At 40.9% G+C, this 15,372-nt stretch overlaps 1 protein-coding gene across 5 annotated transcripts in view; it reads right to left on the minus strand.

Annotated features, from left to right (window-relative positions):
* Positions 1–15,372, minus strand: part of CFAP54 (cilia and flagella associated protein 54) — a 2,603,731-nt gene that overhangs the window by 2,110,976 nt on the left and 477,383 nt on the right. The window lies entirely within an intron of this gene.

Below are 15,372 nucleotides of genomic sequence, written 5' to 3' on the forward strand. Positions count from 1 at the left end.
AGCTCTCCAAATTTTGTGAAAACACTGACCAAGAATTGAGTTTTGTGGGCAGTCAGAACTCCAGGAGTGGGCATAAGAGAACTATAAGATTGGGATATTTGACTGGTGCAGTCCAGAAACACCATTGCTGGCTGTCTTTTGGAAATGGTTAAACTGTGATTTCTGTGAATTTTCCTTTTTGGGTTAATTGAATGGAATCAATTGCACAAACTAATCCACTCATCTCAAAAATACAAAGTTACTTTTATGGGAACTCTGTTACTCTCAGACCATAGGAGAATTTATGTTATCAACTTGTAGAAATGCCGGTCACGGAGCAGTGGGAATCAGAAACTGCTTCCATTGTTGGAACAAATACAATAGATTTTTACACACTGGTACTGTGCTTGCATCTGGGCATCATATGCGGCAAGGCCCCCTCATCCACCCTCCCTGAACGTATGCACAGCATCTGCAGTTACTTTCAAATGAAACAAGCTGTGGCAAAGCCAATAGGTCTGGCTTATTTTAATAGTATGCGAGTATAGTTGTCACAGCTTTAATACTATGTTTGGATAGAGAAAACACATGCAACAATATATATATAAAGACAACTACCACTGGCACAAAGACAGGTAGCAGTAACTTCCTAATGAAAAAGGCTGCATAGGCCCAGTAAACAGGATGTGCAGGATGTATTGGCCAAACTTGAAATAGCTCCAGGGGAAATCCTCAAGATGTATGATACCAGATGGAGGAGGAGTTCCATGTACAGAGTACCAAGGACTGATGCATGAAGCTATTCTTCAGGCAATGGAGGCCTTAACAGGTGATCTGCCCACATCAGTGGACCTGAAAGTCAACAAATGTTAGTCTGTTAAATGTCGGTCCCTGGATTTGCCAGATATAAAAAGCAAGACAAGCATCCAGTCCAAATTGTGAAGTACATTTTCTACTGAGGAAACGCAGAAATATTCAAATAATGTTGGGAGAATAATCTCTTCTTTGATACAAATTTTCAAAAATACTTTTGGCACAAAGGAAAAGTGAGTCATGAGTACAAACTTTATTTTATGGAATATTGTAAAATTCATTAAGGCACCTACAGCTTGTAGTTCACATTTCGCAAGGTCAATCTTATTGCCACCAAGGAAGCTACCTCCCACAGAAGGTATTTCTTCGTGTCAGCCATCAGTGCAATATTTTGTACGTAAGCCTGCCAGGGCTATGTGTAAGCCCCTGGGAGTACTCGGATACCTAATAAGAGGGAGCGAATTTAATAGGCCCATCTGATGCCTCTGGATGGCCTCGTTAGATGTAGAAAGATCTCAAAGGTTTGTTCCAGTAGACCTCAATAGCCTGCACCCCATCAATGTTTCAGCTAGGCAAGGTCTAAAAGAAACCACATCATCATCCAAGCAAGTGACAAGACTTTGCTTAGCGATTTCAAACGTCAGTGCCCAAAAAACAGAGGCATTTTTCAGTGGATAGGGCTTGGGTAGAGCATATTCTGCCAAGAGCCTTAGCCGCCAAATTCTCAAAGAAGAGGCCTAGATGTTGAAACGTCCGCTCATCAGAAACTATGCTCTCAAGCTCTCCTGTGGTAGGACAGTGGTAGTACCTTCATGGACAGGAAGGAAAAGTTACTTGTAATCCTAGTTCTTCACCATGGGAATTGCCTCTGAGTTCTTAAAAGGCAGAACATTTCTGTGCATGTGCGAGATCCTGGAACACAACTTTCAAAGATAACTTTCCATGTTTCTCAGCACAATTAAAAAAAATGAAACATGGCCAACACCAACATTTACTGTTATTTCTAGTGATCCAAAATTGAAACCTAGTAGTACATTTGGCTGAGGAACACCATTTAAACTGATAAGTAATATGGCCTAAAATCAAGAAATGGTGTACTAATGAAATCAATGTAGCTAGTACACAGAACAATAGCGTCCCTTTAAGTACTTTATAAGCCTTTATTATCCCATAATTGATGACAGTGAGGAATTTTTTTTTTGCCAAAAAACCGTAAACAAAACTGTGTTTGAAGCATTTTTGGCTATTAACAACAATTGTTTTTATTTGATGTCTTAGGAAGTTTCCTGTCTTTTGACACCTTTTCCATCCCATTCTGTTTTCCACATTTTCCTAGGGGATTTTTCACATCCCTGATTTTTCTGACCACTGTGCCAAAAATTTGTGATAAATGCCCATCCTCTGGGAGGAAGATGTTGAGAAACGATGACCATAATGTTTGTAAGATATGCCTTCCTGACTCTCACCACGTCAAGGACTGTGGAATTTATCAGAAGATGTCCTGTAGTAGGCTGAGAGACAGGATTCACCTCAGGGCACAGAAGGGTGAAGTTGGGTGAATACTGTAAACTCCAGTATCCACTTCTGCTACAGGGAAGGGAGGTCATCACTGAACCCTTTCTTCTTTCCAGGATGCTGACTTTGCGACCTCTGAAGGTGAGAGAGCAGAAACTCATCGTCATATCACTCCTAATCACACTTAATGTCAAGGCAGTCTACCCCAAGATGTAATCAATAGAACAATGATATCAAGATCTTAGACACGCATACATTGCTGTCAAGGGGTTGAGAGATCTCTTGGTCGAAATCAAAGGATATTTTGACATTAGAGTTTTCCCTAGTCTGCTAGGATTGTGGTTTCACCATCCAGAAGTCCAGGAAGTACGCTGCTCCCTTGTCACCTTCTGCACCAGAGTCCTCTGATGTGGTGGTAGCTATCTCGTCTGGGAGCAAGTAGAAATGCCTTGTTTGGGGTCCAAGGGATTGTAATTTAAAATCCTCATTAATGGTGAAGTCGTATGTTAAACCAAAGGGGATGATGGACGGAGTGTTGAACAATGCAATCACTCACCCCCAGTCAACTGATCTGGGTTTAATCCATCATCATTCTTTAGCTCACTCCGCTACCCCAGTTCAGACATGGCCATATGCAAATCAGTCTGACCCTGTGCCTCATGGGAACAGTCCATCCCGAACTGCCAAGTCATGTCTACCCAGCCATCATCAGCCAGGCTAGCTTGAATGCAGTGGCGAAGTGAGCAAGGGACCCACGTCTGGGAATACCCTGTCAACTTAGGGCAAACAAAGCAAAACCAAAGGGGATGATGGACGGAGTGTTAAACAATGCAAGCACTCACCCCCAATCAACTGATCTGGGTTTAATTCATCATCATTCTTTACCTCACTCTGCCACCCCAGTTCAGACGTGTCTATATGCAAATCAGTCTGACCCTGTGCCTGACTCAGTTGTATGTTAAGTCACAATTCTGATTTCTTCTAATCATTTGGTGCCTGCAGCGTAATTCCTGGGTCACATGACTAGGTGCAATTGGTCTTTGTGTATTCCTTCCAGCCACATAATAGGAGGGCTTGGTATTGGCAGAAATGTGGGGGTGGAGCTGTGCACAGCCCCACTTGTACTTCAAAACAGCTGCTGAAGCCCTCACAAATAGCTTCACGCCAGCATTTTGTGCTCCTAGATATCTTGGGACCAGGCACTGAGTCATGAAATGACAGGCACAACTGTCGGGGGAAAACTTCAGAAGTTTCTTCCACTTCAAAGCTGGCACCAGGCATAAATATAAGGGCCCTCGGTTCCACTCTTATGTTCACTTCTGGACCTACAGAGGACTCAGAGTAATGCCCTGCTGCCTGTGACCTGCTGTACCCTTCAGAGGACTGCCCCGCTGTCCCAAGAGGACTGTCCTGCTGCCTGGAGACTGTCTTGTGACCGCAGAGGAGTGGCCTGCTGCTTGAGACATGCTCTTCTGCTTGAACCCAGGGCTTCCAGGATAACTCCAAGGGCTGGTTGGCTGGCTCCTGATCAGAGCTTCAGGGACAGAAAAGGCTCCAACCATCTTTTACCTACATCGGGATCCGTCCTGAGTGAGGACTGACCATCTTAGTGGTCACCTTCCAGTCCTAAAGTTGGGATTGAAAATGTTCTGCTAAACAGTGCCCTGCAAACTGAGAGCAGACCGGGACCTACCTGCTCCCCTATCTGCCCAAGGTACATCGCAGGTCAGCCTGATTTTGTAGTAGCTCCTTCCTACGTTCTTCTCAATGGTTCCTTGCAGAAGGAGAATCTGGACTTGTGGAGCCGTCGTCGGCTACAGCATGCAGCTTCATCTTGCTGCAGATGTTTGACTTCTATAAAAGAGACTTAGCTAGAGGCTAGAAATTTTCATTGCGACTTCGTCCAGTGGCTGCCCGACAACAACGTCTCCTCCTGGACACAACCGGTTGCATTGTCCTGCTATACTTTCCATTCTCAGACATTTTTTCTCAAAACATTCTTCAAATCCAAAGGGGAGCAGAGACTAGACCCAAAGCCCTTGGCAAAGTCTAACAGCCCTCCATCACCTTACGACTTTCCCTCGGTCTCGGGCAACTAGATTCTGTGGTTGGCACTTTCAACTTTAGGCACTATTTTCCACTTTAAAATTTAGAAATCCAACTCTGGTTCACCTGATTGTTTTTTTTTTATGTCAAATAATGTATTAAAATATACTCTATTTTTGTAAATTGGTGTGGATTATTCTTGTCTTAGCACTTTTTCACTGTTTAAACTGCTGCATAAATACTTCACAAATTGCCTCTTGCCTCTAAGTTAAGTCAGACTGCTTTTGAGCAAAGCTACCCGAGGCTTAAGCACAGATTAATTTAGCAACTTTTTGTTGTTCACCCTGACATGGATTGTGGCTGTCGATGAGCAGGGTTTCACCCCCTGCAACCAACAAACCAATAAACTTATTGCATTCAACAAATTTCTACTTCCACACGTTATTTGCACCACTGTTGTATGGCCAGTTAGTATAAATTCCAAGAGGGAGCAGAAAAGTCTTTGGGAAGATGCTGCACTGGCACACTGGAGAAAAGAGTGCACATACCCTCACCTAGTGTTCTAAGCCGCTGTATTTATCACCTGGATCTTCTTTGCGGAGATAAAATTCAATGGCGCTTTAGGAATCTGTGCGCTTGTAATCCGTGTGCAAGCATAGTAGTACCAGGAGGACCATGTAAAAGGGCACAGAATATAGATATGAACCAGATGGTTGTTCCCCACACATAATTGACAGAGGTTATGCAAATGGCGATGGGCATGATGTATTTCGCGTGAAACCAGAGCATGGTGGCATGAGCTACCTGATCTGATGGATAAATGAATTTGAACCAAAAAGACTCACGGTATCGGGGCTGTACTTAGCAAAATTAAAATCATAGACCTTAACACGGGTGTCTCCAACGCATTGATCACTAGCCACTGGTAGCTCCCAGACACCTTCCAAGTAGCTGGCAGCCTTCAGTCCTCTTTTAAATAAGCACAGGGACACATTTTTCTTTTAATGTTAAGGCAATTCTGTGGTTACTTTACATTATTATCAGCAGGTTGCAGAAATCAGAGCCTGATAATGAGCAGTGCTCAGTCAGATTTATGGGCAAGGCTGGGTCACAGAGGTGATGAACTGAAGTATTTAACACCTAAATAAAAGTCCTTGTCTACTCAATATTGGAGCTCAGAACAAAATGATGATTCTGAATGCTTTTAAATAATATGAAAAGTAACCTTAATGATTAACTTTTCATTTTTATTTTCTCCCATTTCAAAGTGTGCCATTTACAAGCAGTGAGCAGTAGACACTGTGCCATTTTTATAACCGGAAAAAACGTTCTTTATTTTTACAAATGGGAGAAATTTAATATGAAGAAGACTTTTCTATGGAACATTAGGTATGAATGTCTTCCTCCACTTTCAATTAAGCCAAATAAGTCTTGATGTTTTATAAAGCATGTTTGTTCACGTTTAAACAAACGTATTAGTCTGTTATAAATATGGCACCATGTCTACAGAACAGCGGGAGCAAAATGCTTGGTGATTGTAAATTGGAAAAAATGTAAATGAGTTTTATAGAATCCATATAAACAAAGTTAACGCTTCAGCCTTGATGTAGTGCCATATTTATACGGGAAAAATACAGCCATTACTTAATGTTGGAGAAATTTAAAGTGCAGAAAAATGTTCATATGCCTAACATTTTTGCAGAATATTTTTCTGCACTTTAAATTTCTCCCACTTGAATTGTACATATAACGGTGCCACATAAGGTGAAACGTATGTCCTGTACCACAAGTACATATGACAGTGTCTCAATCACCCGTACACATATATCTCACTCATACGTACACATGTTCCTATATCCCCAAAGGGCACATGGCAGCCCTGTCAACCAATAAGGGTCTTGGGGACTTTCTACATAGAATACCTCATTTTGGTATAACACATAAAAATCCAGCTTCCTACACTTAGTATGACTAGAATTATGTGTAGGTCCAAGTCACTTGGTTGACTGAGATATGCACACCATGGTTATATATCTTGATAAGTCTGTATTTGGTCACACTCTGTCACCCCGCAGAGACATATCTCTCGGAGTGCCTGTTATACTCTTCTATGATTTTTGGTGTCATTATTACATTGAGTGCCTCAATAACTTTGTTCTACCTTTCACTAGAGTGGTGTATTTACTATGGGTACTGTATCGATCCCCCTATTTCTGACCCTTGTCTGGTTAATAATTAACTAGCAGCCATTCAACTGCACAGAAACCCGTTATCTGATTAGCCACACAACGGCACAGAAGCCCATTATCTGATTAGGTCATAGCGCATGCCATCTCATTAGGCAAGCACTATTTCTCCAGCCCCCTAATAGGCATACGGTGTTCTCAAAACAAATCAAACCTACCACGACCTGGGAAATCCCCACAGCCATTGTTTTGATTTAGCCGAGAACTTCAGTAAAGAATGTGCGAACGACCAGTTCGTATGACATCCTTATTGACGTATTTATGTCCATCCTTACGTCAATCCCGGCACCTTTCAGGTATAAATAATACCGACATTGCCTTAAGCAAACACACGAGGTGGTGACAAGATTGGAGCAGCGAGACTTGCCGAGGAGCCCAGCTGACAGCGAAGCCCAGCTGACAGCGAAGCCCACAGACGCTGCCCCTCCTTTCTGACGCGCTGAGAGAGAGAGACGCTGCCTTTTCTCCTGCCGAGAAATCCAGCTCCGGCGCTTCCAAGCAGCCCTCGCAGGCAGCTGGAATATCAAGACCTGAGATAGAGATACCATCCCTCCAGCCTTCTAAACTCCCAGGTACTGAACTGAATAATCCTTTGTAGAGAATTCTTGAAGCAGACCCTTGGCAAAGCAAACTTAACTTAAACTGCTACTTATCTACTCCCGCCACGTATTAGGCTTAGGTCAGGTACATTGGGGTAGGCGTAGTTAGAAGCACCAGTTGAGTACGATTAGTCAATGTATATATGTATGTATCTATTTTATCCATTTTAAGTATCATATGGCTAAGAAACCATATCAATGCTTTTACAGTATTATTTTATAATTCTGTTATTACTGTATGCACTTTACTTAACAATAAGTATTGCAATAATAGCGATTCATTTCTCTTGTATGAGAAAAGAGACTGATCAATAAATAACATCTTTTATTGAACACGCCCGTCTCTTCCTTTTCTCTACAATCTGGTGAAACTAAGAATGCACTGAACTGACTGAGTAAAATAAGTTGTCTTTTGTTTTCACACGACTCTAGAGATACACTCTTGATTAGGGGAGAGCAAAGTTGTCATGTTCTATGGTTGTCAGAAACTAAATCCCTTCTTGTCTATCCAGAGAGGTTAAACTCCTCCTTGTCTATTCGAGAACGTTTCTAGTGAACTCTGAGCTAGCTGGCACACACATAACTTTAAGTCTAATATCGACAGTAGAAGACCTAGTTAACCTCTGTCCTACGTCTATACTATTGAAGATATTATTCCAATGCGCAAGAGCCTATTGGGATGATAGGAACTACACTACATGGTGCCCAACGGTTTGGATAGGCGATAAATCTAACGTAAGACATTAGAGTAACTCAGTCGTGCTTTTTCACACAGACCCCTTTTCCCCACAATACTCCAAAGACGTCTGGAGTGGGTAAAAGGTTAAATCCGCCAAACTTAGTAGGAGGAAACTCCTATGTATGGTTCTTGGTTTATTCAACGTTGAAGGATACACTGTTCCAAAATATTGTGCATCTAATCTTTGTTTCCATAGAAACCTGATCTGCAAATAAACAAAATCTTCTTGACAGTAGAATGTCAGAAAATGAAGAAGAAAGGGAGACAGCTAGAATAGCAGCTGAACTCATAGCAGCTGACAATACTCTGCTGCAAACTGACCCGGATGCAATACTCATCCCGGTCAACATAAGGAAATCTATAACTAAAACTTATAGAAAATGGGCTGACACAGAGAGGTGGTACAGTCATATTCGTAATTGAGGCACACGAATATCGGCAGAAAGAGGTATTCTATTCATGGATAAACTTTCCAGCAGCAAACGCTGTAACAAAGGACTTCCACTATTACAAAATAGAGGAACCTCCTAATGAGTACACTCCTTTCGAGGAGGTGGAAATACCACTCAAATACCAAGAGCACCTGCTCTGGTTTAATGGCGCACTAAAAAATAATAATCACATCACCAGGCTCGGTCCACTAGGTAGACCAGGAGCAACGTGGCCGGTCCTATCCAGATACACACCACATCCAGACATTGAAGAAATGTCTGCACCAGAACTTTTAGCACAGCTAAAACAACTAATTAAAATACACAGACAATTAGTCCAATATGTAATGCGGACTTCAACAGTCCAACCAGCTATTAAAATTCCACAGCTGATCCCTCACCAGGGGAACATAAATAAAATTACACCACAGAACATACAGTCCTGTCTAGGTAAAGTACCCGCAAAACGGGAACAAATTCCATTCTGGTTAGCACAAAAAAATCACTCAAATAGAGGCGGTATTTCCAGATACCACCCCGGTTGAGAAACACAGGATTCTGACTATCTGTCTTCCAATAGGAATCGCACCACATGTGGAGGACTGTGACACTTGGGGTACAGTCTTTGCTTCCATTTACACAAAAACACATGGTGTTCCATCCATGTCAGTAATACCAGATGTGCTAAAACAAATTCAAGATGAATACGGTCCAGAACCTGCTTTAACTCTTGGTATGAAATTACTAAAAGACTTTAAGCAGGTCTCGGCAATATTATTAGCCGATATAAAGGGAGAAGCAGCAAATGTGGCGATCCGCCAGAGGTTGAAAGAGACAGATATAGCAGACCAACCATTTGAAATTGCCAGAATCATAGAAAAATCCTATGAAGAACTAGGTAGAGATAGTTTGGGTGGAAAACCGGTGAAACCCCAACTTATTGAAAAACCTGAAAAAGTATTTATTAAAAATAATCTAAACACTCAAAAAAAAGAGCTGGGATGGAAATAAACAATCCACTGCTAAAGAAAAAAAGATTCCAGTCCAGAGGAAGGTCTCCTCGGCGGAGAGAAAGATCTCCGGACCAAGGACACAAGTCTCCCCAAAGGGAGCCCTCTGAGAAAAAATACAACCTTAGAAATAGGGATAATCTGAAGAAACCTGATAGATATCAAGATATTGATACACGTCCGTCTCAATCTTTTCAGACATCCTCGCAGAAATCGGAAAGAAGAGGACGATCAGAACACAGGGAAGAGCACGTCAAGTCCAAAGACAAGGAACCTGCTCATCAAAAAAAAAAATTACAGTTTCCAAAAAAGAAGGTAGCCAGTATTAAAGTAATCAACCATGCCGAGAATACTGAGGACACAGCTGAAAAACGGAGAATGGGCTCAGACAATGCTAGACAGCGCAGCAGAAGTGAGCATAGCTCGCAAGATCCTTATGAATCATCTGGAGACAGTGGACACGAATGAATACATTCAGGTGGAAACTGCAGATACCAGAGTTAGCAAACCTCATAAAATATATGAAATAACATTGCGTATAGAGGGGGATAAGACTAGGAAAATAAGGGGTCTCTTTTGGGATAATCTCTCCAAAGGCTATGACATCCTTCTAGCTGAAAGAGACTGGCCACCAGAATTTGTCAGGGAGTGCCCTCATGGCGAAGAAATAATTATGCCTGCCTTCTCAAATCATATTCCAATTCATAAAAAATATACACTTGCAAGAAAGTGGGCAGTAGCCCAAGCTCCTGCATTATATAAAAACCATGTGGGATGGGATGAGGACTCTCCTCCTCACAAAATCCAGTTAAAATCACAACCTACTGCTCAGAGGCAGTACCCAATTAAGCAAGAAGCTAAAAAACGGGTAAAAGAGATCCTAGATCAACTTGAATACCAGGGGGTGATTGAAACTTGCACCTCACAAATGAATAATCCTTTGTTTCCTGTCTCCAAACCAGACAATTCATATCGTCTTGTTTTGGACTACAGACACCTTAACTCATGTTGCAAAACCTTTGCAGTACAAAACTCGCATAGTGCTGCACTAATGAATAACATAGTGCGCAAAAAATACAAAACAACATTAGACATCTCTAATGGATTCTTCTGTCAAAATATAGCACCGGAGAGCAGATATTTGACCGCGTTCTCAATAAATGGCGCGCAAAAAAAATTCTGTCGTTTGCCCCAGGGGTTCAAGAACAGCCCAGGATTATTCTCAGCAAGAGTAACAGAGTTACTACAAATATATGATGATGAGGCATTATCTTATGTCGATGACATCTATCTAACAGATGATGACTTGGATACTCACTTGAAGAGAGTGAACACCATAATACTTGGGTTCGCAGCAGAGGGTTACAAATTCAACTTTAAAAAGTCAAGAATTGCCCATCTAACTGTCCTGTTTTTAGGATATGAACTATCAAGTGAAGGCAAAAGCCTGGCTGACAATTTCCTAGAGAAATGTGCTGTAATCCAAGCACCTAGAACACTAAAAAACTTACAATCAATTCTAGGTTTCCTAAATTTCGGAAGAACTTACATTATAAATTATGCAGAGAGAGTTAAACCTCTCTATGATCTTATAAAACCAGATTTTAAAAGAATCAATTGGACTCAAAAACACACAGAAATTTTTAGATCTTTACAAACAGATATGTTAGTTAAAACAAAATTACAAACACGTGACAACACACGCAACCTTGTGATTCGAGTCATCCCAGGAAGATGCGGATTCACATACCTGACCTCTAATGAAGGAGAGAAGGTACCAATAGCATACAAATCACATTTGTACACAGAAGCAGAAAAAAGTTTCAGCATTAAGGAAAACATTGTTCATGCGGTTCAAACAGCTGTAGCAAAAGAAAAATACCAAGCAGACGGTAGACAGGTTACAGTCAGAACAGCAGAATCAGCTTTTGAGGCATTAACAACACCATGTAATTTACCAACAACTGCACTGAATCCAGAATGGATACAATGGGTAAATTCTGTTGCTACAGACAAAGTAAAATACTATTTTGACCCGGAAATGAAAGAATTAAAATATCTAGAATATGAGAGAGAATACCCTCTGCCAATCGACATTCTGCCTTTACGACAATACGCCTGTGTAATATATACAGACGGTCATGCTCAACCCTCAGTTTGGGGAGAGCTGGCTTACAACGCCACATGCGAAATTGTAAAAGAAGTGTGGCGCGGAGGTAAATTAAGACCTCTACTTACAAAAACACACTCAGTGGAAAATAATTCAGAACAACAAACTGAAATAATAGCGTTAAAAATGGCGCTAGATAATGCCGATCGCAAATTCCCGACACTTATTGTGTGCGATTCGTATTACTGTGTCAAATCATACAATAACGATTTACAGAAATGGATTCAAAACGGTTACAAAGATGACACAGGTGCAACAATAAAGCAAAAAGTGCTTTGGGAACAAGTAGTTCTTTTACAGAAAGAACTACCAAAAACTCACGTGATACACTCGCTGAGTCATCAGCGTGATGGCGTTCACGTTGCAGGGAATTCATTGGCTGAGACAGCCACAGCGGTAGCAACTAAATCGGCTTCCGTAGCTACAAAAAAAGCGTGCAGTAAAATACATTGACGGTGAAACAGTGCTGGCAGTAAAAACGTCATCAAAAGGCGACTGCTCAGCATTACCGATCAACTATCCACTCAATTATACATACATAATCGATGCAAACTCAGTCCCTTTTGCTCGAATCCCTGGAGTGGGGGATAGAGTCATTCCAAACACAGACAGGAGAGGCTTGTTAATAGCAGACGCACATATGGGTGAGGGTCTCAGACACCTTAAGCTAAAAGATTCTCTGGAAGAATTACAATCAGTGTACTGGTGGCCAGGCATGAGCCTGCATCATCACATTTTTGTAAAAAACTGCCCAGACTGCAATAGAGATCGCAGTGGCGAGAGAAACGGTTTAATACAATGGCGTTTCACTTTAGAATGTATCAAATCGACAAAATAAAAACCAGTATGAATAATGCGTCACATTAACATATAAAGACTATTTTCACTTATAATGTAGACCCCAACTTTCGGCTGACGTCGGAACTGTTATACAAAGATTTGCGAGTCTATAATGGCATATACGCTAGAAGCATGTTACGTTCTGACCAAAATCTTCACTCTAGCTCTAAAACAGCTTATGGGGGGTGCCTGGCCAGAATGAACATTGCATTGCGGGACTCTTCTCACTTCCTTCCTGAGGGAAACGGGATGGTGTAAAGAAAAAACCAAGGCATAAAGCAATCTATAACAGCAAAGATATTAGGTTCAGGAGTTGGGTGGGTCAAACATCTAATAAGTGTCCAACGTAGTCTAAATAACCTGCCAAGAAATTCTCTGAAAGGATTCAGTCCGTACGAACTATTGTTTGGGACTAGAATGTTAATCCAGGACTTAGATAGTCAGACTTCAGTAGTTAAAGAAAAATGCTTTGATATCAAAGATCGCTTGGCTATTTTATAGGACTTAAACGAAACAAGAAAAGACCTGAGCAACATAAAGTTGAAACAGCAGCCAACAACCACTGAAGAAAAACCACCTGTCCCAGCAAGGCCTGTCTGGATTCCAAAAGTCGGGGATCTGGTCAGAGAAAAGATCGCGGTAAAGAAGGAATTTGGGCCTTCTTACAGAAAAGCAGTTCCTGTCTTGTCTATCAATGGGACAAGATCAGTAGTACTACCGCCGCTTGCTGGTAAAAAGGAGAACCGAGTCATATCCATCGACCTGGTTAAACCACAATCATGTGGCCGATAACAAATAGTAGGCCAAGTGGACTCCCAAGAAGTAGCAGAACACCAAAGTTTGCTACATCCACAGAGGTTCAATCTGAAAGACTGATCACGTTTGGAAAATCTACAGTGAAACAACAAGGACTATGCAACAGAGCAATGGAACTTGAACCTCTTAAAACCCAAATCAAAGCTTTTCATCAAGAAACAACAACCTACGATGATGTAACTACAGAGTCTTCTAATGAAACAAAGCAAAAGCCAAAAGCAAAAAGTAATCCAGAAGCAATTGGAACAATTGACAGAACGGCATCCGGCTACTTCATCAACTTCGATGATTCTTCAGAAGAACAAAGCGAACCAGAAGTAAAGCCATCAACAAAAACTTTTAAAGACAAAGCAAAGGAACTTTTTCATCAACTAAAGAGAACCTATCTGACTTCTCCATGGATTGAAATTTGGGTGACATTAGGTGCATTTATCCTCATACTTTGGCTCATCATGGTACTATGCTTGGGACATTTCATTGAGGGAAAATATGCTAAAATGGACACAGCAAGCCAGAAAATCAACTTGGTCCTAAAACCACACACATCTTCACACGTCAAGAAAAGAGAACTTTCTTCAGTGAACTTCACAGCTAATCCTATACCAGGCGGTGTAGCATGGGACAATACTGATTATGAAATCTATGGCCCGGTTGAAATCCTGAAGTATCCACACCAATTTAAGATCTCGTTAAGGGACTTTGTAAAACCAAGCACATTTGCTGATGATTGGGACTTTGAAAGTATTAATGATATGATGTCTGACCTAGTAATGTCTGCTAAATTTACAGAACATGATTATTTGCAGGGTTCGTCTAATTATGATCAAATGTTCTGCTATAACCACTATGGTAACCATTATCTCCATAAATCTGCACAACCTAGAAATGTTTTAAATTATAACCAATGGGAACATTGTGCTACTCCACCAAAGGGTAGTTCCAAAACATTTTTTGATAAATATTCATACTTTTCAGGGTTTAACATAAGTAATGCAGAAACATTTTATTTCAAATTGTCAAATAAGACAGGTATGAAGACCATGCTTACAAACACAAAATTGATATATTCAGATTCATTTTTTGAGCAAGTGAATACATTTGGTTTTGATTTCTGGAACAGTAACATTGAAACAAAAACTGTTTGGGGTACAAAAGATTGGCAAGTACAAGGTATAGAATCATTGTTCAGAGCCTGCATGATCCCAGAACAAATTATATTTTTGAATGACACTATTCAACAAACTACCTGTCTTGGCTTAGCCAAAATCAAAGACTTAAACAAACCGTCTATTCCAAAGCCAACAACGAACAGTAATAACTCTATAGATGTTGAGATAGACGTGAACCATATTTTAAACCAAAACAGAACACATCCTGATTGGAAACAATGGTTGATCTGGCCCACAGACACAAATAACTGTCAAGACAGATTCCTGAACAAAATACAGGGGTTCAAATTGACCAGGCCAGACCCTAGATATTCCCAAAGACAACATCCAGGGATAGTAACTACTTACAGTGTAGGCAAGCTCTGCCTTCAATGGCTACAAACATCCACACTGGCAGAAATTAAGCAACACCTAACTTTACTTCAAGAGGGTGCTGACTTGCGTGATTTAATTATGGGACCACGCAAACAGCGTCAAAAACATTTCATAGCGGCCTCTATATATGCAGCTTACAATGAAGTTTGGAAAGTAACTCAAATTGAGACAGCAGAAAAAATACGGGAAATTGACCGTATTAATTTGGAAAAATCACTTTCTGTTGTGGACAATGGGTTAATGACTCTGTCCTCCAGAATATATTCACTGGACAGTATTGTGTCTTCAGCAATCTATATAATATCGCAAGACTTACTGATGTTACAACACGGTCAGTCCCAATTGCGTTCTATTGTACAACTTGGCTGGACGTTACAAAATCTGCGTTCAGGCTATGTGCCTTGGCGTTTAATCAACACAACGTCACTATTTAATATCTTTAACCTTACTGATAAACAAATCAGTTTGGCACAGAAGGGTGCTGACTATACAATTCTGAGCATTGAAAAACTTGAGAGATTACCATTGACAATGTCAGAACGACCTGTCATTGAATGGATAATACATGGGATAATAAATGTTCCGATAACAACTTTCCAGTTTCAATACTGCCAAAAATATATA

Source organism: Lissotriton helveticus, chromosome 1_1, assembly GCF_964261635.1.
Source record: "Lissotriton helveticus chromosome 1_1, aLisHel1.1, whole genome shotgun sequence".
Lineage (NCBI taxonomy): Eukaryota > Metazoa > Chordata > Amphibia > Caudata > Salamandridae > Lissotriton > Lissotriton helveticus.